Below are 14,580 nucleotides of genomic sequence, written 5' to 3' on the forward strand. Positions count from 1 at the left end.
AAAAGAATAAAGGGTTCCACTTTTAAAATTAAAGCTAGTCCGTGGCAACTCCATTTAATAAAATTAATTAATAAATCAATATATTCCTCATAAGTCATACATTGTGTCTATTCAATTTTGTCGAATAATGAGGTAGTTAAATAAAATACACGACTGGGTCGCACGAATTTGATCTTAGAGTTAAAGTTGCTTTAATTTTTAAGACTTTATATATAGAAATTTGGAAAAAAAAAAATAAAATTCGTTTAAAAAAAATAAAATAAAATCTGAAATTAAATTTCCCTCCAAAACAAGTATGCAGTTTTAATTGATATATTAACATGCATTTTTAGAAAAAAAATTTTCAAAATCGTTAGAGCCGTTTTTTTAAAATACTAACTTTTTATAAATAATTTTTTGGAAAAAAAAGTTTTAAAATAAAATTGGTATGCCATTTTGTAGAAATCACTAATCAACATCTAAAAACAAAATTTCAAAAAAATTCAATGTAACGTTTTCGAAAATTTTCAAAATTTTTTTAAAAATCCAAAAATTATTTTTTTGGAAATTTTATTTTTGGTTTATAATTAAATTATATAAATCGAGCAAGCCCTCTCGGAGATAATCAGATTTGAAAAAAACGGTTCTATGGCAGGTACCGTTAATAATGATTTTCAAAAAAAAAAAAATTTCATCGAAAGATAAACCTTAGCTTTAAACTAACATTTGAATTTTTTAAACAAAATCGTTGGAGCCGTTTTCGAGATATTTCAATTTTACTAAAATCGGTATATGACAAGTACCGTTATTTTTGGTCCAAAAAAATTAATTCCAAAAACCCCTCTGGAGAGTCTCCAAAAAATGCTACATACAAAGTTTGAAGTCAATCGGTCCATCCGTTTAGGCTGTAGCTCCTTATACAGACAGACAGACAGACAGACTGACAGACTGGCAGACAGACAGACTGACAGACTGGCAGACAGAAAGACAGATAGACAGACAGACAGACAGACAGACAGACAGACAGACAGACAGACTGACAGACTGACAGACTGACAGACTGACAGACTGACAGACTGACAGACTGACAGACTGACAGACAGACAGACAGACAGACAGACAGACAGACAGACAGACAGACAGACAGACTGACAGACTGACAGACGGACTTCCGGGACCCACTTTTTTGGCATTGTCTACCATCGTAATGTCATGGAAAAATGTTATCTCAACATTTTTTTTTTGTACGAATGCATAACTTGATATATAGTACCTATATCGCAAGTAAAAATGTCGGGTATTATTTTTTAAATACATTTTCAAAAATTAGGAAAATGTTCAATCTTTGCACATTTTTTTGAACGATGTTTCCACAATGTCTCCATACAAACTATCGATAAATGACAGATAGTTTTGACTTTTGAAGTAGGTACTGTATAACATTACTAACCTATAAAACTAAAATATAAAACTTTCGAAATTGACATATTTCAGGGCTTTATATACTCAAAATTGTAATTATTATTTTCTTTTTTTTAATGCAGAAAATTTTTTATTGGCAATAACAATAGAAATACTTAAAGTTGCAATAAATAGTTTTTTTATGCAAATTTTTTACATATTTGCAAAAAAATTTTTTTTATAAATTTCGAATGCGTGATATTTTTACTCATCTCATTTTATTTAAAAGTGAAATTTTGTTTGGTGTTTTATCGGTCCATTAACTTTGCGTAACGTATTCACAAAACTGTTTTTGAGGGTCCTTCACGTAGGTACCTACTAATCAATTGTTAAAGATATAATTTATCTGCTACCAATACTCGAGTGAAATAATTATCCCAGATCGTTTTGGAACATTGTTCCAAAATCACAAAATCACTTCAAACTTGGTATGTACACCGTTTTTAATATACTCTCTACAGCGGTTTTGTGAAATTTATTTTGCTGTCCTATAAATAACGGTACTGTTAATTTTAGAAATTTAGTTAAATTTTTTTGAACTCCACGATTAAAAGAATTCATTTGCACTTTTTTATGCAAAGTCTAAGCTTCGGTACGGTTTTTCGAACTTTCAAAATTTCCAAAAAAATTTATTTTGGGATTAAAAAAAAATCATTTTTTTTTTTGTTGAGAAAACGGAGTGTTGATTTTTTTTGATTTTTTGATTAGTATTAACCACGAAATGGCATAGCAACTAGGTAAATGTTTAAATTTTTTTTTCAAAAAACATTTGTAAATAGGTACCTACTATTTTTTAATCATTTTTTTTTTTGTTGAAAAAAATCAAATTCCCTAATTTGTTTGCAGTTCAAAATCATTTAAGAGGTAGTTTTTCCAATTTTATGTTTTTGAATTTTTTTTTAAGTTTACGATTGCCAAACTTTTAAATAAAAAGTTTTACAAAATCAATCAAAAAAATATTTTTTCTAGGCTCATTCATGCATTTTTTTTTTAAATTTTGTCTCAAACTGCAAAACTTTTTCCAGGACGACAAATTTAAGATAATTTTACTTTAATTTTATTATTATAGTGCATATTATACAAACTATTTTTTTCTAATTTTATATTAAAAAACTTGCTTGCTAATTTCCTTAAATAAATTGTTAAGTAATTTTTTAAATCGACTCTAGCAATTTTAACTTTTATTTTTTTTAAGAAAAAAATCTACAAAAATCAAATGGCATCTTTTTAGCTAAAATCTATTTTATATTTTGTTTAAGTGATTCTAGAAAAAAAATATTTTTTGTTTTAAATTCAATATGTACCTATTTATTTTTTTTAATTAAGTATTTTAAAAAAATCAAGCAACGTAAGAATTTTTAGCATTTCCTCAAAATCGTAATAGATAGGCAATTTCAACGACATGAGCAAGAAAGTATGATGCATTCTCATATTAAACTTATATTTCTTTAGATCAGTTGATCAAACAGTCACTTTTAAGATTTTATATATGCCAAAAATAACTTAGTGGTTTTTTTCCTACGAAAAACTTTTTAAAAGATTCCAAATTGAAAACACACAGCTCGCCTCTTAATTTGTCTACTGATTGAATTCGTAGAAAATATATGATTCGTTTCTTAAAATATCAATATAGTAGATCAAATTTTTAACATCATCCACCTGAAATGCCTTTTTCTTTTAAAAGTAAATCAATTATAAATTTCTTTTTTTTTTTTTAATTTTCTTTTGTTTATACTAAAATGAGTGTTCTTTCTGAATTTATTTTTATATTAATTGGCAAATAAAAAAGTCCAAAAAAAAAACTCGTTCAATTCATTTAACACTTCAAACATAAATCTTTTGTTGTTTTAGTTTCATGTTTGAGAGCAGGGAAAATTAAACAAATTGCGTCATACATTTTTATACAATTAGGTAGCCAGTAGAATCAAACAAAAAAATATTAATTTATCTCATTAAATTCGAAAAAAAAACCTGACCATCTTAGTGATTAACTCTGCATCGTATATAGCAATTTTTATTGGATTTATCAGAAACATAACAAAAAAGTAATAATAATTTTAAAATTTCATTATATCAGAATTTTAATTTCACTTTTTTTTTTGTTTTTTATTCGAATTCAATTTTGTTTATTAGTCACGAAAATGTGCAATAAAATTAAAATACTTATTACGTTTGAATTCAACATAACAAAAGAAGCTGAAGTTACATACAATGAAAAAATTAAAAAAAAAAACCTTAATTTCGTAGATCAATTGTCTGATTTGTTGATTACTTCAACAGTCGTGCTCAAAAGTGTTTTACCATATTGACAAAAACAAAAAGAGGTTGTCTGTAAAGCCGGTTTACGGACGATGATTTTACGTGATAACGTCGTCAGAAAACAGGTTCTGTGCTTTTGTTTAAAATGAGTCAATTGAAGCGTTTAATTTTTTTCAAACAATCACAATTTACAAGAAAAAGCTAAAAAAAATACTTTTTTATTTTCTCATTATATTAATTTTTTTATTTTAAAAGCTTACAAAAAAAAATTATGGAATTTAAAAGCCAAATATTTCTTCTTAAGAATAAAACCTTTTTTAAATTTGTACAATGCGCAAAAATTATAAAAATAATTTATTGAAAACAATCATTTTCATCAAAAAAAGCAAAAAAACACATGAATTTTGTATCTTCTCACGTCATTAATTCCATTTTTTCCCTAACGACCTATACCATCTGAAAGCTTATTGTCTTAGCTCAAAATATATATATCGATCAGGTCTATGAGACATCTACAAAAAGAGCTAGAATTTTTTGAACTCGATCAAATTTCATTAAAAAAAGCAAAAAAAAACATTTATTTTTATGTTCTCAGGCTATGCAATCAATTTTTTTATATGACAACCTATAAAAAATATATACCATGTGAAAGCTTATTATTTCACCTTTCATATGACGTATTAATCTCATTTCAAAGATGCCCACAAGAGAAATTAGAATTTTTTAAAGTCAACCATGTCGAATTTCCAGACTGAGATTACGGTACTTCCCACACTGGTGGTCTGTTCGGAGGGCAACAGATCTCCACTGGTGTTTTGAGGTTTTTCGCAAGTTTCTTGATTTAACATTGTGTAGCTTGTAGTTAGTCTACCGTTATGTGTGATATACCAAATGAAAGGTAATTGTATCAGGATGCTCATAAAAACGTGTTTTTTTAAAACTTGTTTCTTCCGTTATTCAGTCAAAACTCACTAAACGATTCCAAGTTTTTGCACATGTATGCATAAAAGTTTGAGATTTTTTGAATGCTCCAAAAAAAAGCTAAAAATAAAAAAATACCCCTAAAAAACAAGGTGTTTTTCAAAAACTCATATTTCGAAACGCAGAGTGTTGGAAAAAAATCCGTATCAGGCGCCTAATTTTTTTCCCTCATCTTTTACCTGGTATCTTTAGAATATTCAAAAAAAAATTTCTCTACCCAAAATCATCATTTTGTCATAGCCCCAACACGTGTATAACGTTCAAACAAAACGTTATAGCTTAGTTTCAAAATTTCTTAGAATTTTTTCTTAAATGCAGTTATTCTTAAATTAATCTCATCTATCTGAAACAAAAAAAATCAATTCTCTACGACTTCGCATTTAGATTTTAGCTCAAATTTCATCTTTCCGTTTTACCCCTGTTTACCCTATTAAATGACGGAATTTTTAAAAATCCTTCATTTGGATTAGGCTTTAGATTATTATCTTTCAAATAAGCTTTGGGAGATTTTTGTATCTCTAATAGTTTATTTTTAATTTTGAATTTAAATTTTTTGCCGCACTGCGAAAGTGCGAGAGTGGAACTGGAGAAAATGGCGTCACTTTTTTGTGGTGGCTGCCATGGTTCATCGATTTATAAGACGTTATCACGTCAAAAATTACTCAATAATTATTTGAAATATTTTTCTTTACCATCAATATTTTCGAAAAAATGGCAAATTGTTCTTTGGATCTGATTTTCAAAATAATACCTACTTTTTATTTACTTATTTAGTAAGTCAATGAAGAACGTTAAAAAAATTTAATCGAAGTTTGCGTAATACTTTTAGTCAAGACTTTATTTTCCCAGCTGTAAGTAAATACAAAAAAGTCTCGTGCCAGACAAGTTTTCTAGTCATGAAAAGGTATAAACGCAAAAAAAAAAAAAAACATAAATAAAACGTCGGGAGATTTCCTGCAGTGATTTGGTTTTATTTTGTCTTGCGAATCTATTGGCTTATAAGTTTCAACAAAAGAGTAAAAAAACAACAACAACATCAAGCAGCATCTCTTCTTTTCAACTTCGTTTTCATTTCGATGGAGTTTCATTTTTCATATCTTATGAACCAAAAGTGGAAGATGACAAATAGAGACTTTCGTAATTTGTCTAAAGTTGAATAGATACATTATCTTGTATCTGATTACAAAAATTTGTAATAAAAAAAGAGTTAATTTGTTTTCTTATGAAGTGTGAGATGATGAAAAACGTGCGGAGAAAAAAATTGGGTTTTATTTGAGAAGTTTTTTTTCGATATTGATGTTCTGCTGTTTTCTTGTGAGTTATAATGCCTTTTGAATAATTTAATAATTTTATTTGGTTTTTAAGAATTGAATATGTTTGGTTTATTCGAACTAGAATTAATAAAAAATTAAACTTGTTTAGAATCTTCATCTAACGATTTCACGGATTTTTTATTATTTCTATTATTTTTATTATTATTATAACTAAAAGTTTTGAGTCTTAAAAAAAAATTCCCTTACAGTGAATAACCAAAAACTTATACCTTGTCCTACCTTGAACGTAATATTTTAGGCATATTTGAATTTAATTTTGTATATTATTTGTTTTGTATTAATTTGCATAGCAATGTTAACATCTTGTTTTTTGACGTGATAACGTCTTATAAATCGATGAACCATGGCAGCCACCACAAAAAAGTGACGCCATTTTCTCCAGTTCCACTCTCGCACTTTCGCAGTGCGGCAAAAAATTTCAATTCAAAATTAAAAATAAACTATTAGAGGTACAAGAATCTTCTATAGCTTATTTGAAAGATAATAACCTAAAGCTTAATCCAAATGAAGGATTTTTAAAAATTCCGTCATTTGATAGGGTAAACAGGGGTAAAACGGAAAGATAAATTTCGGGCTTAAATCTAAACGCAAAGTCGTAGAGAGTTGATTTTGTTTGCTATAGATAGATAAAACTAAACAAATTTTGAAACTAAGCTACAAGGTTTTTTTTTTTAACGTTGTACACGTGTTGGGGCTATGACAAAATGATGATTTTGGGTAGGGAAATTTTTTTTGACAATTTTAAAGGTGCCAAGTGAAAGATGAGGGAAAACAAAATTAGGCGTCTGATACGAATTTTTTTTCCAACACTCTGCGTTTCGAAATATGAATTTTTGAAAAACACCTTGTTTTTTAGGGGTATTTTTGGATAGTTCAAAAAATCTCAAACTTATAGGACATGTAGGTTTTTGCCTTATGCATACAATTGGAATCGTTTAGTGAGTTTTGACTGAATAACGGAAGAAACCAATTTTCATCGTTTTTTATTTTTTTTATCTTTTTTTCTTTAATAGATACAGGAATAAATTATATGGAGTAATGAAAGACCATGACTACGACTATATGTGTGCGAAATTTCAATCATTTTCGTAAACACAATTTTGAGATAACGGTAAAATAAAATTTTAGAATTCAACAGGTTACAACTTTTTACCAAGAGCAGATAGAAATTTGATAAAACATTTATGAGCATCCTGATACAATTACCTTTCATTTGGTATATCACACATAACGATAGACTGACTACAAGCTACTCAATGTTAATTCAAGAAACTTGCGAAAAACCTCAAAACACCAGTCGAGATCTGTTCATCATGAACAGCCACCAGTGTGGGAAGTACCGTAATCTCAGTCTGGAAATTCGACATGGTTGACTTTAAAAAATTCTACCTAAGGTGAAATAATAAGCTTTCACATGGTATATACTTTTTATAGGTTGTCATACAAAAAAAATTGATTGCATAGCCTGAGAACATAAAAATAAATGCTTTTTTTTTGCTTTTTTTAATGAAATTTGATCGAGTTCAAAAAATTCTAGCTCTTTTTGTAGATGTCTCATAGACCTGATCGATATATATATATTTTGAGCTAAGACAATAAGCTTTCAGATGGTAAAAAATTTTGTATAGGTTGTTAGGGAAAAAATGGAATTAATGACGTGAGAAGATAAAAATTCATGTGTTTTTTTTGCTTTTTTTGATGAAAATGGTTGTTTTCAATAAATTATTTTTATACTTTTTGCGCATTGTAAAAATTTAAAAATGGTTTTATTCTTAAGAGAAATACTTGGCTTTTAAATTGCATATTTTTTTTTTGTAAGCTTTTAAAATAAAAAAATTAATATAATGAGAAAATAAAAAAAGTATTTTTTTTAGCTTTTTCTTGTAAATTATGATTGTTTGAAATAAGTAAACCCTTCAAATGGCTCATTTTAAAAGCACACAACCTGTTTTCTTACGACGTTATCACGTAAAATCATCGTCCGTAAACCGGCTTTATAGACAACCTCTTTTTTTTTTTTAATTCTGAACTACATAAAAACATCTTGTTTTACACGACTTGTTCATCTATATTCCATTATAACTCCTAAACTACTTGTCGTTATTCGATAAATGAGATTTCGTTAAAAGGGCCTTGTGCGTCTCCTGGTTATAAGCTATGCAACGTTGTTATTGTAATAAATTGAATATGGCGCGTAAAGCTTGATTTTGGATTTGTTGGGTTAAAGCTTTTGAAGTTATTTTTTTATTTTTATTTTGAATCAGAATTTTTAGATATATGTTTAAGAACACCCTCGAATTATGTACAATATTGCTTCGAAATTAAGAATCTTATTTTTCATTTCCTTTAAAATAAAACCCTTTCCTTTAATATGTTTAAATTTTCTTACATTTTGATTCTTGATTGTCATATTAAATGCTCTTATTCCCCAGAAAAAAAAATAAAACACCTTTTTCAACAAACTAGTAACATTATTTTATTTATATCATTTAAAAAATCAAAGCATTATTTACTTAATTTCTCCTTTTTAAATCTCCAGTTAAATATTTTATTTAGTTTCAAATTCAAAAAGTGCTTCCTTATTCCGGGGTGTCATTTTTTCTAGCTTTTTTGCCTTCTTCTTAAAAATTCCCATTATTATTAAACGAACAAAAAAACAGCCCAGACATTGTCTGCCACCCAACAAGAACACAAAAATATGAGATTTCATACTTCATATAAAACTATAGATATACAAATACACCTGTCATTAAAAACAAACGAAGAAGAAGAAAAAAATGAAAAAGATGAAAAAGAATGCACCATATGCTGCAGTTATTCATCTTCTTCTCTTTTTTCTTTTACTTTTTTGTTTTTTGGAAGAACATTCTCTCGTAGTTTTGCCTACTTTGTCGTACGATGCACTTGTTTTTCGGTAGAGTACCTCTTGTATGATTGTTTGTAGTGAGAAAGTTCAAAGGACATTCACCTAATAAAGTTGAAAGTAGTTTAATATGGAAATTTAAATTTGAAAATCGTGTGCTACAAGGTGGTCTTTTTGGGCCTATATTTTTTTCGCAATTAGAGTTAACTAAACTTTTTTTGTTATTGTGTTTTGTTTTTGTAGACATTTATGTGCTAAAATTTGATTGACATATCTCATTGAACTTGTATCTTGACCGAGATACAAATGAAGATTCTACTTTTCTTTGAATAAATTTCAATTAGGTACAAAGTCAAGTGTTGTGTTGTCTGCGATGCATTTTTTTTTACTTTTCTTTTTTTTTCGTTCGAGTTCAAGTTCTTTGAAATTATTCTTCTTGAAGTCCTCTTATTTTTTAATTGAATTGAACGACATTTCAATTGAATGACTGACCCAGCTATTTATTTCTAAAATTGGATCAATGAACCACTGGTTTTTTGTTTTCATCAGAAAAACATCATCGAGTCACCAATTTAAATTTTACCTCTGTTTCTCAGATCAAAACAAAAACACTAATAAATTTTTCCCAAAAAGTTCTTTGTAGAATTGAACACCGTGCCCAACACCTACACGAAAAACAAACTCAAAAAAAAAAAAAAACAATAAATATTTCAATCCCTTGACTGTTCTGGACATTTTCTTTAGAATCAAATGATATACTTTCTACAAACTAATCGTCTTTGAAAAGACTTTTAAGAGGATAAACGGGGGAAGAGGGAGCCTTGATTTGTGTATTCGCACGCTAAACATCATTTTTGATTAAATAAAATTTGAAAAACGATAAACACTGTATTATTATTGGATAAATTATATTATCATCAACAAAATTTAGTTCAACCAAATTGGAAAATCAATTTCGTATTTCATTCGAAAATGTTTATTTGTGTGTATCGACTGCATCACGCATCTTCTTTGGAAGAATTATAAGACGATTTAGATAGAGTTTTTGGGTTATTTTTGTAAATAGATCATTAGAATCTTTTATCACATAATAGTTTGTCAAATTTAAGAATGCCATCAGAAAGTGTTTAACATGTTGTCATGCAAGAGACACACAGGGGACCACTATTGTTTACTATCCAAAGTATTTCTGAAACACAAATTATGTGTATCAGTGAAGTTAATGTGGAATTGTGACAAAATTCATATTTTATGATTCACACATTGAGTGACAGATGTGTGTAAAATTTATTCATTGTTTTGTGTGTGGGCTCTGAAGAAGACTCGAAAAGATACAAAAAGTTAAACGGGGGCAGGCGTCCTACATTTCTGCAAAAACACAAAAAATTAAATCTATGAATATGAAGGCAAAGATACAGATTCGATGTTTCTTAAGACAGATTTTGTTGTCACATAAATCTAAAGTGTCTGACTGTTAATCAAATGCTAAATTTGTGTAGACTTTTCAAATGATTCACACTTTTTCATTAACAAACTGAAGAATTGCGCAATATTATTATTTTTTTTTTGTTTCTTTCCAAATTTGCATATATTCATTATGAAGATGATGCTCGTTGAGATTGAGTTACTCATATTTTTGTTAGCTGGATTATGATATCAGCTTCCAGAGCGCAGCCATACAAGTTAATTTAAGAAAATACTTGATAATGAGTAAGTTAGCTGACGATGCTTTCTGAGGTTGATGATCTGATGTGTTAATCATAACGATTTAATAAATGATAATTAAAACATTCTTTACAAAGTGATTATGAATTTGTCTGTGCAGTTTGGAGTTTATTTTTAAGTGGGAGGGATTAATTAGTTGATAGTTAGAAGTAAAATTTCTATTTTAAATTGAGAACTTCTTGAATATGTCAAGAATTTTAATACTTATCTTTTTGGGTTGGATTTACCCAGTAATCGTTTTGCTTGTTTGTCATTCCAAATTTGTGTTCTCCTCCTCATTACTTTTATTATTTGTTTTTTCAATTTTTGTTTTTTACTTTTTCAGTTTTTTAATTTTTTTAATTTTTAGTTTTTAAGTTTTCTAGTTTTTTAACTTTTTAGTTTTTAAGTTGTTAAGTTTTTTTAGTTTTTTAGTTTTTCAGTTTCTTAGTTTTTAGTTTTTTGGTTTTTTCGTTTTTCTGTTTTTAAGTTTTTAAGTTTTTTTAATTTTTTAGTTTTTAGTTTTTTAGTTTTTTAGTTTTTTAGTTTTTTAGTTTTTTAGTTTTTTAGTTTTTTAGTTTTTTAGTTTTTTAGTTTTTTAGTTTTTTAGTTTTTTAGTTTTTTAGTTTTTTAGTTTTTTAGTTTTTTAGTTAGTTTTTTAGTTAGTTTTTTAGTTTTTTAGTTTTTTAGTTTTTTAGTTTTTTAGTTTTTAGTTTTTAGTTTTTAGTTTATAGTTTTTAGTTTTAAGTTTTAAGTTTTTAGTTTTTTATTTTTTAGTTTTTAGTTACTAGTTATTAGTTTTTAGTTTTTACTTTTTTATTTTTAGTTTTTAGTTTGTTTTTTTTTTTTTTTTTTATTTTGAAATGAAATTACATGAAATTTTTCAAATCTTTTGCTAACACACTAAATTCAACATTCAAGACAAAAAAGTTGATCTTTATTTAAAGGTGAAATATTTTATAACAAACTATCTGTTTACATTTTCCTCATCATTAAAATTCAAAAAAGGTACATCGTAAAAATTTCAATTCTTCTGACATAAATGAAAACGTCTTAACTTTTGACTGACAGGATCATTATTTTTATTACATATTTTCATAGTTCGCCTTCTTAAAACTCAATCAAAATTTGAAAAAAAAGTATCGATTACGCTTCTTGACATGTTCTTCTTTTTATGACCTTTTTTTCTGAAAGAAACTGTAATAAAAATAATTTTAATACAAAAAATGCCAATACACATTTTTTTTTATCATAAATTTATGATCATTTCATACAAAAATATGACAGCCAACAAAAAAAAATATTCCCATCACACACATTTCTTCTAAATTTCACCAGAAAAAAAAAATTTCGCCATCAAGTAAAAAAAAAGATCAAATCCAATAATTTTAATTTCAACTGACAAAAGGTCCACATCGACCTTAAAAACTCCCAACTTAGGTAACCACAAAAAGGAAGCAAAAAAAACTTCATCACCTTGTACAAAAAATTCAAAAAAAATCTCAAAAAAACGTCATTATTTTGCAAAAAAAAAGAATAAGAAGAAAAAAAATCCATTAAGGATACAATTTCTTTAAGAAAAAGTGAAATTTCTTTCTCCCATTCACGATGAAATATCATGCACACCCCTCGATTGTAAATCGTGTGCATGCCTCTCTAGAGAGTGAGAGTGACGTATTTTCCAACAACAACAATACAAAAAAAAAAAAAACGGTAACCCCTCGTAAATTTCATCTCACAACTGACGGTACTCATCATCATCATCAACATCAAGGATTCTGAAGGGAAAAACAGTAATTAAATGGGGTGCGCATGAAAATTGCAAACACACAGGACAAGGACACCAGAGGAACCTGGAACCGCCTAAAACAGGACTTTTTCACTTCAGGGAGTAAATTCACATTCATATCACAGAGAAATCAGATTTTGCATTATTCGAAGTGATGTGATGCTGTTGTCCATTGAGAGAAGATGAAGTTAGGAAATTATCCTTCGGGGCACTATTATATGTTGGACATTCGGATTCACTCACCCTCTCTCATTGTTTTCGAAAAGTCCAGTAAAGTCCAGTCAGGACTAATTTCCATTTGGATTATCGCTCATATACACATTGTATGAATAGAAAGCTGCAGGACACAAAATCGTCCTAGTTTGGGAGGAGAATTAAAATGATATTGCATTTGAGCGTCGTCGTCGTTCTCTCTGATGATTAAATGCAAATGAGTCCTTGCGGGGAGTCTAGCTGTACAAGAATCGATAAAGGATTTTAGTTACTTTTCATACAATTTTAACTAAAAAGGATACTCTATTTTTCAGTACATCTGTCATCAGGACCAAACATTTAACTTCCATATCAAGTTTTTGAAATGTATGAGTTCAGTGAAGTGAAAAAGGATTATGGAGTAGATAGACGATGATGATATTGTGCAATCCTTGTATATCCTTATTTTGTCTTAAATTTGTCATTGAAGATGACATATTAATTATTATTGTGCAAATCGAATCCTTTTTCTGATGGTCTATATCTGTGATCGTCCGCATTTCCCCTTTTTTTTTCTTCTTAATTTCCTATCGCGCCTCAATCTTGATCCTTGAAGAAGTATAAGAAACCATATCACTATACAAAAATTGACACACGACGAAGACGAAAATTTTGGTTGTTGTAAATTTTTTTTTTTGCAAAAATATCCTTTCATGTTCAATTCGATTAGGTTGACAAAAGGTGAAAGTATTTATGGGTAGTGCATATAGCTGAATGTGGCATAAACAAAAGTAATGTCACAGAGGAGTGCATATATCCTTTTCTGCAAAATAAAGGAAGGTTCATTTTGTAATATATTGTCACGCTCTAATTGCCTATACCAGGACTCTGAGTATAAGGATATGTCGGATGTCGTGTCTTTTTTTTTATTTGTTCATAATTTATTTTGTTACAAGTGAAATTGCAATTTCGCAGTTGTTCTTGCAGAATATGTTTTCATTCTTTATTTTTTTTTTTTTTTGCTGTAGGTAATAATAAGTAATGCAGCAGTTGCAATTGAAATATATATATTTTACACCACATAAAGTCTGAGATATATGTGTCTTCTTTTTTTTTTTTTTAAATAAGATGTTCAAAAAAAATATTCTAGAAGACAGTTTGGAAATAATTTGTGCAGATGTGTACAAAAAAAAAAAATTAAACGTCGTTTTTTATAATTTATTTGGTTATGGAATTTATTTTTATTTCTTTGTATTGGCAAGTGAAATTGTTGAAATGAAGTAAATTCTTTAGAGTTTTGTTAAAAAGAATGATCAATATGGAGTGAAGTAAACAGTATTCTGGACTCAAGGTGTTGGGAAAAACGGTTTTCGCTAGGGTTTTAGAAGAAAATAAAACGTTTGAGAACTTTCGGATTGAATTGTTAGTAACATTTGTTTTGTTTGCGACGATTTTTTCAGTTTTTAAGTCACTTAATTATTGTTTTGTTTTTTTTAATTTTTTTAACGTATTAATTTTAGAAATTTAAATAATTGACAGACAATTTTTTGCCCCTAAAATTATTTTATTTGCGAACCAATTATCGAGAGAGTAAATAAAATCAAAAAATCTTTAAAGTCCCAGAAATTTCCTACATATTCAAAAAGTCCATTTTCAGAAAAAAAACCATTACCCTTAAAAAAAAAAAAATAACTGGGTCAAACACACCCTCATAATCTTATCAATATTCGTAATTCGTCATCTTTTTGAATTATACAAATCCATTTGCATTTTTTGTATTTATTTTTCAACTCTACCACTTCGTCAAAATTGAATTGCTACTGCTCCTTAGTGTTCACTTGTGCGAAATATGTCTTTGCCCTTTTATATGATTTGTTTTGGTTGAATATTTTTTTCCTTTTCTTGCATTTATACATAAATACAATTTATTTCAAAAAATAACTTTACGCATTTTCAGACCAAACTTAAAATAAAGTTATTACATATTTGTTGGTGTTTTTTTCTTTACTGCCTTATCT

The 14,580-nt window shown here is 27.8% G+C and overlaps 1 protein-coding gene across 2 annotated transcripts in view; it reads right to left on the minus strand.

Annotated features, from left to right (window-relative positions):
- LOC129913609 (centaurin-gamma-1A) overlaps window positions 1-14,580 on the minus strand; it is a 338,022-nt gene that overhangs the window by 73,961 nt on the left and 249,481 nt on the right. The gene's annotated exons all lie outside the window — the stretch shown is intronic.

Source organism: Episyrphus balteatus, chromosome 3 (genome assembly GCF_945859705.1).
Source record: "Episyrphus balteatus chromosome 3, idEpiBalt1.1, whole genome shotgun sequence".
In the NCBI taxonomy this organism is placed as follows: domain Eukaryota; kingdom Metazoa; phylum Arthropoda; class Insecta; order Diptera; family Syrphidae; genus Episyrphus; species Episyrphus balteatus.